The 9,945-nt window shown below is 37.3% G+C and overlaps 1 long non-coding RNA gene across 1 annotated transcript; it reads right to left on the reverse strand.

Moving 5' to 3' along the window:
* Positions 1–6,655: 6,655 nt before the first annotated feature.
* On the reverse strand, positions 6,656–9,212 carry LOC138979248 (uncharacterized). The gene is made up of 3 exons (XR_011459954.1): positions 9,034–9,212; positions 8,415–8,506; positions 6,656–6,787 (listed from the first exon to the last, which is right to left on the reverse strand). It is a non-coding gene; the product is annotated as an uncharacterized lncRNA (long non-coding RNA).
* Between the last annotated feature and the right edge of the window lie 733 nt (positions 9,213–9,945).

The raw sequence follows: 9,945 nt of genomic DNA on the forward strand, positions 1-9,945 counted from the left end.
AGTACACCTCCCGTAAACCATCACAGATACTGTCAGGCTTTTACACACAGAACAAACACCCTTTCGTTTATACACTCACCGCTTTTGAACATCCCAGGTGCCCTACGTAAAGAGCGAGCAATGTTCAAAGAATTAATTTTGCCGATTGTCTCCTCACAAAATCGGTTGGTGCGTTTTGGCGCTAGACCCAACTTTTAAAATCTAAATAATAAATTGACAGCTTGTTACACAAACATTCTTAAATCATAAAAGAATTCTTTTTTTCATCAAGACAAGATCAGTACAATTCGAAGTTTGGAAAGTTTGAACAAAGAAAAGCCCGGAAGCAGGGTCACGCAAGATCGTGGTTCTCGTAGCAGACGACGGTAATGCCTATCACCAGTTCTTCTGAACAGTCAAAGGCCATCGCCAGAGTTCGTGTGAATTACAGCCGTCTGTTGCGTTTAGATTCAGAGGTAGAGGTTACATGCCGAGTCTCAGTGATTATTAAAAATAATGGTCGAAGTTAGCGGATCATGAAAAATGCGAGCTTCAGCGAGCTTTTTCATGACCGCGAACTGAGACCATTATTTTTAATAATCACTGAGACGAGGTTATTCCTCCTTTCTTCAGTTATTCAAAGGAAACAGGAGTTTTTGTGCGAAAGTTTGATCGAATCCGAATCACTCAACCAGTCAACCTGCGCAGGCGATCGACTAATGCGCGGTTGTATAGTTCCGTGCAAATCATTCCATTCTGTTTACACTTCTTGTCAGTTTCCCTGTTTTGGACTAAAATCAAGTACACAGATATGCTGTTATTCTGCTGTGGCGGTAAAGGCAGATATTGTGTGTTCTTTTTATATTTAGTCAAGTTTTGACTAAATATTTTAACATCGAGGGGGAATCGAAACGAGGGTCGTGGTGTATGTGCGTGTGTCTGTCTGTGTGTGTGTGTGTGTAGAGCGATTCAGACTAAACTACTGGACCGATCTTTATGAAATTTGACATGAGAGTTCCTGGGTATGAAATCCCCGAACGTTTTTTTCATTTTTTTGATAAATGTCTTTGATGACGTCATATCCGGCTTTTCGTGAAAGTTGAGGCGGCATTGTCACGCCCTCATTTTTCAACCAAATTGGTTCAAATTTTGGTCAAGTAATCTTCGACGAAGCCCGGACTTCGGTATTGCATTTCAGCGTGGTGGCTTAAAAATTAATTAATGACTTTGGTCATTAAAAATCGGAAAATTGTAAAAAAAAAATATATACATAACACGATCCAAATTTACGTTTATCTTATTCTCCATCATTTGCTGATTCCAAAAACATAAAAATATGTTATATTCGGATTAAAAACAAGCTCTGAAAATTAAATATATAAAAATTATTATCAAAATTAAATTGTCCAAATCAATTTAAAAACACTTTCATCTTATTCCTTGTCGGTTCCTGATGGTATTACAACCTCCTTTATGAAGTTCTTCTGGTGTAAAATAAAATACATGGTATTGAATTCCTTTCATGCATCTTTTTTAAAGGGAGAATTAACCGTCACACAAAAACGGGCAATAATGATATTAATTCATAAGGGTAAACAGTTACCAAGGGACGACCTTAATAATTGGCGACCGATTTCACTATTAAACACTGATTATAAAATATTGGCGAAGACTCTTTCAGTTCGCCTATCTAAAGTTATTTTAGATATTATTGGTGAAGATCAGTATGGTTTTTTGAAGGGTCGAACCATTAGTTCAGCGATCCGGCAAATAGACGATTTAGTGTCGTATGTAAACGAATATAATAAACCTGGGTTCCTTGTAGCACTGGACTATAAAGCTGCATTTGACACGATTTCCAAAGAGTATATTGTGTATGCATTTAAACGATGTAATTTTGGTGCCGTCTTTGTAAGATGGGTAGAGATTTTTTTGTATAAATCGGAAAGTTGTATCAATTTTATGGGCTGGTTATCGGAATGTATTGAATTGAACGCAGGTATCAGACAGGGCTGTTCTTTTTCACCGATGGCCTTCATCCTTGCATTAGAATTGTTGGCCTTGAAAATTCGAAATGATGGTTCAATTAAGGGTCTGCCTCTGCCGAAAGAAACTAATGATAATTATGATATGTTCTTTAAGATATTATTATATGCTGATGATGTGACCCTATTTCTGAACGATATGGATGAGGTAAAAAACGCATTAACCCTTGTTACCTATTTTTCCAAATTCTCTGGTTTGGCAATGAATAGACAAAAAACTGAAATCATGGCCTTGGGCAGTAATAAATATGGTAATGAAAATGAGTGCGGGTTAAGGTGGACTACAAAAGTGAAGATTTTGGGAATTTATTTCAGTAGCTCCTCATCGGTCTCTGAGATTGAAGAAAACTGGACAAGCCGTATTGAAAATATACGACGCAACATTGTAAAATGGTTTAAACGAAATTGTAGTATCATGGGGAAAATATGCATAGTGAAATCTCTTTTGTTATCGCAGATTATTTATCCGTTGCAAGCACTGGTAATACCCGAAAAGGTATTGACTGAGATAAATACTATGTTTTACAGATTTATTTGGAAAAAACGATTTTCAAACACTAAGGCATTTGAGAAAGTTAAAAGAAAAGTGATGTGTCAAGAGTTTCCTGATGGGGGTTTAAAAATGATTGATGTCATTGATATGCAGTCCTCTTGTTTGTTGTCCTGGGCGGCAAATTTATTGAACGAAAAGCAGGAAAGATGGAAACAGATACCGATACATATGTTTTCGAAGCTTGGTGAAAGGTTGTGTTGCTTCCAATCTAACACCACGGTAAAAAAATTTAAAGGATTGGGATTAATTAAAAATGTATTTTGGAAACAAGTTTTAATTTGTTGGTTGAAAAATAAGGACATGATTCAGAGAGCAGTAGGTGGAGACATGTTATTAAGTGATACGTGTTTATGGAACAGCAGTGATATAATCTATTGCGGCCAAACCCTGTTTTTTAGCGACTGGATTAAAGCAGGCGTTTGTCGAGTAAAGGATGTATATGTTGGTAATGAGATTGTGCCCTTTAATATTATGCAGCAGAAGGTTGGATGTAAGCCCACAAGATTCTTTGAATATAGGGTGATTTGTACAGCAGTTAAAGCAGCAACACTACGCTCTGCAAATGGAAATGTATGTGGATTCAACGATTTAAAGAACCTGAGTAAGCCTTGTCAATTTCGCAAATTAATTATAAAGGAAAAATATGTGGAGCCGGTTGTAGTTAAATTTTGGGAACATAAATTTGATTTCAGGCCAGGAAAAGAGCAATGGTTAATGGTAAACAAAGTAACCACTGAAACAAGATTGCGAATGTTGCATTGGAAAATATTGCACAATATTTACCCCACAAATATTTTATTGTATAAAATAGGCATTTCCGTGAGTAATTGCTGTACTCACTGTGAGAACGAAATTGATTATATTGAACATTTTTTTTACTTTTGCCCGAAAATTATGTCCATTTGGAAATGCGTTGAGGATAAAGTGAATTGTAAATATAATATGATTATTAAAATTACCGTAAAGGAAGTTTTTTTGGGCGTATTTGAAAATTCACAAAGTTCCAAGGCACTAATAAGTTATGTGAATTATTTGATTGTGATAGCCAAAATGTGTGTTGGTATCTATAGATATGGCTCCCCTCTGGATATTGTATGCATTTTTGAGAGGGAATTGTTATATAGAAAAGTTGTTTAAAATACATTTAGATATAGTAATGTTAATGTTATAGTAAAAACATTACTTAACAAAAAAACAAAAAAAAGATCAATGAAGAAGGATGCTCCCCGCCAACAACAACAACAAAAAACAAAAAAGGCAAAAAAGAAAGGGTTGAAGCAGCCTGCATGCAACTGAGATTTAAAAAAAAAAAAAAAAAAAAAAAAAAAGTACACAGATATGCTGTTATTCTGCTGTGGCGGTAAAGGCAGATATTGTGTGTTCTTTTTATATTTAGTCAAGTTTTGACTAAATATTTTAACATCGAGGGGGAATCGAAACGAGGGTCGTGGTGTATGTGCGTGTGTGCGTGTGTGTGTGTAGAGCGATTCAGACTAAACTACTGGACCGATCTTTATGAAATTTGACATGAGAGTTCCTGGGTATGAAATCCCCGAACGTTTTTTTCATTTTTTTGATAAATGTCTTTGATGACGTCATATCCGGCTTTTCGTGAAAGTTGAGGCGGCACTGTCACGCCCTCATTTTTCAACCAATTTGGTTCAAATTTTGGTCAAATCTTCGACGAAGCCCGGACTTCGGTATTGCATTTCAGCGTGGTGGCTTAAAAATTAATTAATGACTTTGGTCATTAAAAATCGGAAAATTGTAAAAAAAAAAATTTTTTTATAAAACGATCCAAATTTACGTTTATCTTATTTTCCATCATTTGCTGATTCCAAAAACATATAAATATGTTATATTCGGATTAAAAACAAGCTCTGAAAATTAAATATACAAAAATTATTATCAAAATTAAATTGTCCAAATCAATTTAAAAACACTTTCATCTTATTCCTTGTCGGTTCCTGATTCCAAAAACATATAGATATGATATGTTTGGATTAAAAACACGCTCAGAAAGTTAAAACAAAGAGAGGTACAGAAAAGCGTGCTATCCTTCTTAGCGCAACTACTACCCCGCTCTTCTTGTCAATTTCACTGCCTTTGCCATGAGCGGTGGCCTGACGATGCTACGAGTAAAATGGCATTGCGTTCAGTTTCATTCTGTGAGTTCGACAGCTACTTGACTAAATATTGTATTTTCGCCTTACGCGACTTGTTGTGTTTTAGTATCGCTTAAGATAATGTTCTTTCGTCAAATGGGACTAGCAGACGAACACTTGCACCCGTGTTCCAACGTTAATTACTGTATGAAGTTCAGTTTCCTGGTGAAAATAGTGTATGAAACCGCTTTATGTTGTTTAAATTGATGAGATGTGTGCACTTGGTTGCGTGTGATCTGTTTATAAAATGAAATATTGTTAAAATCTGACCGTCGGATTGCAGTCAGTGTTGTCGAAGAAACTGCGTTAAAAGAAGGGGAACTACTCTTGTCGCTAGAGTAGGAGTTACTTGCCTTGGGAATTTGCTTGTGATGAACGGGTTTGTGCACGGCAGATCTAGATTCAGAAAACAACCGAACTCATGGATTTTATATGGAGATTCATGTGTTCAGGCCTGTACGTAGTTGTTAATTTAAATGCGGTATGTTTGTATTGTTTGCTCCAGAAATGTATACTTCGTACATTAGAGCGTTCGGAACTTTTCAGTCGCAAAAGTAGTACCGAAACAGAACAGCTTCTCAACCCATTGCACTATCGAGGATTCAGGCTGTTGCTGGCTCGTTATTTGTTTGGTTGCTGGGTCATTATCGAAAAATAACTAGCTCTACAAGTTTACAGAGGTAAAGAAGCAGAGGGGGGAATAAGTACATAATAACGTGCTATTGCAGATAAACTTACAGCGAGTCGCATTGGAAATCACAAACTGACGACTACATTGTGAAAAAAAGGAAACTGGATCACACGGGTTCACGATGGCTCAGGGGTAAGATAAACCACGCAAAAATAAATTCTTTGAAAATTGCTCGCTCTTTACGGAGGGCACCTAAGATGTTCTCAAGCGGTGAGTGTTTAAATGAAAGGGTGTTTGTACTGTGTGTAAAAGCCTGACAGTATCTGTGATGGTTTACGGGAGGCGTACTGTGCCTTTAAAGCACTTGCAGTTCTAAGGTCGTGAGAGGAAGTGTTTTTGCGGAAAAGAGGCTGTGCTTTTATCTAACATTTGAAGTTATATGTGTTGGATTTTTTGTTCTTGTCTGACCGGAAACCGCAGAAATTTGCGACCACATGTTCGATTTATGGAAATGTGCTTCACAAGAACTATATAACTTTTAGTAATAATTGAATGTGATTGGGGTCTTTTTGAGAAAATCTAGCGCATCTTAATGGTCATTCATCTGTGGTGCTTTAACAAAAACATGTCATTAACAAATTTCACTCTGTACACAGAAAGCGGTCACCATTTTGATTTTTTGTGTGTATGCGTCCTCCCCCGAAATCGGCGTATGCTGCCTGAATGGTGGGGTAGAAACAGTCATACACGTGAAAACCCACTCGTGCAAAAACATGAGTGAAAGTGGGAGTTTCAGCTCATGAACGAAGTATAAGAAGAAGGTATGCGTTAAAGTGGAGAGATGGTTATTATAGCGCGTAAAGGCCTCGGAAAATCTGAGATAGTCAGCAGAATTGTTTTCAGGGGAAGAGGTAGTGTCTTTCACAGATAAAAACAACAACACCCAAAGCAATCCAGATAAAAAGAAGACATTTACAGGGTTGGGACATGTCAAGTTAAACTCTCCTCGTGTCAATCTGAAGTTTACTGTTTTGAAGTTTGAAGTTATTCCTCCTGCTCCTCCTGCTCCTTCATTTCCTCATAAATATCATGCTCATCCTCATCATCATCTGTCTTTCTCTCTGTCACACTCTGTCACTCTCTCTCTCTCTCTCTCTCTCTCTCTCTCTCTCTCTCTCTCTTTCTCTCTCTCTCTCCTCTCTCTCTCTCTCTCTCTCTCTCTCTCTCTCTCTCTCTCTCTCTCTCTCTCTCTCTCTCTCTCTCTCTCTCTTACATTGGGTTCACTGCACAGAGTCCTGAGAACAGATAAGAGAGCTCTTTCCATGCTCCCTTCTTGGATGATGAGAGAATCCACAATCTCTTCTCTCTCGGCCTCTGACTTGCTCAGCATATCCGGCTGCGACATTCTCGCCACCTTCGGAGACCGAATAATACAATGCAATGCAATGCAAGACAATACAATACAGTACAGTACAATACAATACAATACAATACAATACAATACAATACAATACAATACAATACAATATAACACAGTACAATACAATACAATACAATGCAACACAACGCAACGCAACGCAATGCAATGCAATGCAATACAATCCAATGCAATGCAATGCAACGCAACGCAACGCAACGCAACGCAACACAACGCAACACAACACAACACAACATAACACAACCTATTATCTTACTTTGGACAATTCTTGTTATGGCTCTCAGCAAGACATCTGAACACACTTGTATTTAACTTCACGATACGTACAGCAACAGAGCTATTCTTAATTTTTGATTTGATATGTAAACCTGTAAAAGAAACTGTGCCCCCCAAAAGAAGCAAGCCTTATTTTGAATTTAAAACGCAATATCAAAAACATTATCATCATTTATTGACCTTTTAGGATAACTTTATTTATGTTTTAAGTAATCAGGCATTGTCCTATGAGACTTTCCAACTTTGCCTGAGGACAGGACCTTACAGCAAAATGTTGAATTACGCGCAAGAGAATTGGTCCGAAATGAGAACATGCACATGCCAAGCTGGCACGACTCATGATGATGCTAGTTTTTACATTTACTGATTTAGTCAAGTTTTGACTAAATGTTTTAAAATAGAGGGGGAATCGAGACGAGGGTCGTGGTGTATGTGTGTCTGTGTGTGTGTGTGTGTGTGTCTGTGCGTGTGTGTGTGTAGAGCGATTCAGAGCAATCTTCGACGAAGGCCGGACTTTGGTATTGCATTTCAGCTTGGAGGCTTAAAATTGAATTAATAATTTTGGTTATTAAAAATCTGAAAATTGTAATTAAAATTATTTTTTTATAAAACGATCCAAAATTACGTTCATCTTATTCTTCATCATTTTCTGATTCCAAAAACATATAAATATGTTATATTCGGATTAAAAGCAAGCTCTGAAAATTAAAAATATAAAAATTATGATTAAAATAAAATGTCCGACATAATAATAATAATAATAATGCAAACTTTTATAGCGCTATTCTAGAAAATTGTCTACTCTTAGCGCTTTACAATACATACATCGACCAAGCATACTATACACGCACAGGCAAAGAAACCGACCAAACATAACCAACAAACTATACACGCACAGGCAAAGAAAAACGACCAAACATACAATGCACGCACAGGCAATCGATTTAAAAACAATTTTATCTTACTCCTTGTCGGTTCCTGATTCCAAAAACATATAGATATGATATGTTTGGATTCAAAACACGCTCAGAATGTTAAAACGAAGAGAGGTACAGAAAAGCGTGCTGTGCAGCACAGCGCAACCGCTACCGCGCTAAACAGGCTCGTCAATTTCACTGCCTTCTACGGAATACGGTCATTGTGAAAAAATGCAGTGCGTTCAGTTTCATTCTCTGAGTTCCACAGCTTGACTAAATGTAGTAATTTCGCCTTACGCGACTTGTTTTTTAATGCGAGGGGATGAATCGACCCGAATTTCCGAGAATTGGTATATTGACAAAATGAAAATGGAATGAAGTAGTAACCTGTGTATTAAAAGGGCTCTTACCTGCTTTTGAAATTCGTCGGAATCAAATGTCTCACTGTCGAGAAAGTCCTTTCACAGCGACTTGTTGGATGCCGTGGAGTCGTCTTGTTGAACTTTCCAGGAATTAAATTGAATTTAAAAGCAGAATCTCTTTTACATGTATTAACACGAACAACTGGACGCACAGACAAACAGACGGACAGACAGGCAGATTTACAGACATATGTAGATACAGACTTATACCCTGAGTGATGGACAAGGAACACACACACACACACACTTACACACACATATGATGTACCAAGTCAACTTTGTGTGTGTGTTGCAAGTAGACAAAGTACAAACTAAATTGGGAGAATTTGTATATAATTGCTTCCAAAAAAAGAAACAATGTAATCATTTGGTTATTTATCTTCCCGTGTCTTATAAACACTACGTTTCATGACAATAAAGTGTATTCGTATTCATTATTCGAATTCGTAAACACACCCACACACACACACACACACACACACACACACACACACACACACACACACACACACACAAACACACACACAGTATAGTTGCGATATAACATACGAACTCATTTTGCTGCGATATAACATAATTTATACGAAGTACTTTTACTTAAACTTACCTTTTCTTGCTTACCGTCTGAACTGTTCACCGGCTGAAAGGCGGTTGTAATGTTGCATGACAGTTTGCATGGCCAGACGTTGTAAATCTTCTGACGACATTGTTGTGAGAAACAACAAATAATAAGTGATTAAAGTCTAAATCCTAGCGATAGCAGAGACTTCTCAACATTAAGGTATCCGTCAGTCATACTGCCTCGTCTAACCTATTGGATTTGGTTAAATACATATATATATATAGTTTCTCAGAAATTTGCAAGCGCTAAAGGTGTGCGTGTGTGTATATATATATATGTGTGTGTGTGTGTGTGTATGTGTGTGTGTCTGTGTGAGGGTTTGTGTGTGTGTGTGTGTGTGTGTGTGTGTGTGTGTGCGTGCGTGCGTGCGTGCGTGTGTGTGTGTGTGTGTGCATGCATGTGTGCAGAAATAAGCAGGTATACATATGATTTGCTTTAGCTCAAGTGGTTGCATGCATAATGTTTGTTCAGAATAATAAGGGCCTGCCGAGAATTGTGCTTTATAATCATGACATACTATATCTCAACTATTTGTAGAGTCCGTGGTTTGTGTTTACACTTGCACCTTCATTTCTCTTCGTCTCCTGCCAAGGTATAATGGTGAATCAGGTTCTGTTGAATTTTAGTATTATGATGGCGTATGCAAATAACTGAAATGTTAAGTCTTTCTCCGTTGTGAGATAAAAAAAAATCCTACATACGTGCACGAGAGAGACACTCGTGAGATAATAATCGTTCAAATCACACGTGTGTATATCATGTAAATGAGGTCATGTCAAGCAAGTCTGGCAGGGACCTGTTTTTCCATTGCTTATGATGCCAAAGTCACCGAGACAAACGTCATTATAGGAAAACAAATTGCGCTCGCTAATTACCCTCGATGAATTTTTAGAACTA

This window comes from Littorina saxatilis, linkage group LG10 (genome assembly GCF_037325665.1).
Source record: "Littorina saxatilis isolate snail1 linkage group LG10, US_GU_Lsax_2.0, whole genome shotgun sequence".
NCBI classification, from domain to species: Eukaryota; Metazoa; Mollusca; class Gastropoda; order Littorinimorpha; family Littorinidae; genus Littorina; species Littorina saxatilis.